Source organism: Bubalus kerabau, chromosome 21, assembly GCF_029407905.1.
Source record: "Bubalus kerabau isolate K-KA32 ecotype Philippines breed swamp buffalo chromosome 21, PCC_UOA_SB_1v2, whole genome shotgun sequence".
NCBI classification, from domain to species: Eukaryota; Metazoa; Chordata; class Mammalia; order Artiodactyla; family Bovidae; genus Bubalus; species Bubalus kerabau.
The window spans coordinates 58,123,664-58,124,731 of record NC_073644.1 but is presented as its reverse complement, the minus strand read 5'-3'; positions in this window follow the sequence as shown (position 1 = coordinate 58,124,731).

Below are 1,068 nucleotides of genomic sequence, written 5' to 3'. Positions count from 1 at the left end.
AAGACTCAGAAGATTTACTACTAGTCTTCTAGAAGGTTTCCTCCTAGTCATAAAACCGTTTTCTCTGTTACAGTTTGTGTGTTCTATTTTAAGCGTTATGGTATTGTCTGAGGAACTTGCATGTTGGGAGAACAGGGAAGGAATAGAGTTCCAGAGAAGAAATGAAGATGTGTAGGACACATTTTGTGTGTGTCCTGGAGGGCTCACCTTCCCTGTGTGTGCTGCAAGTTTAAAAGTTCAGCTGAAGCATCTGTCTGCCAATGCCGGGCACATGGGCATCTTCCTCAATCCCTGGTCCAGGAAGATTCCCACATGCCGCAGGGCGAAGTCTGTGTGCCACATCTATCGAGCCTGCAAAGCTAGAGCCCTTGAGCTCTAGAGCTAGGCAATTATCCTCTTGCGCTCTACAACGAGAAGCCACTGCGAGTACAGAATAGCCCCTACTCGCTACAACTGGAGAAAGCCTGCATGCAGCAGTGAAGACCCAGCACAGATACAAATAAAATTGAAAAAAAAAAAGTTCAACCTAAGCAGATCTTGTCCTCACGCAGTTGGCTGAGAACTACAGCCACGGCATGTCTCCCTGAGTGGTCAGCAGGAGCACGTCTACCTGTGTTTAAGTCTCAGCTCTGCCACATAACAGCTGTGTGACCTCAGGAAATTTGTTGTGCCTCCAAGCCTGAATGTCCTCGTCCCTAAAACGTTACAATAGTTAAGTGATACAACGACTACAACGATAGCACCTTTTATTGTATTTGTAATAATGAAGAGGCTGTCTCCATGGTTTGCCAAATTGAGGCAATTATCCCTGCTATCTTTAGGGTCTAGGATTCAGATGACAAGGGATCAGTGGTCTGTTGCAAATCAAACTGAATATTTACCAGCAACATTTACCGGCAGTGAAATCAAGCTAAAAGTGAAAACTTAAGGGAAGCTAATTTGAAGCTCTTCAGTTCTTCATTTGCTTATTTATTTTAAAATCTTATTATACATCTATGTGTGTATATGTATATATACATACACACACACACACACGGACACACACACACACATATATAACTTCCCAGG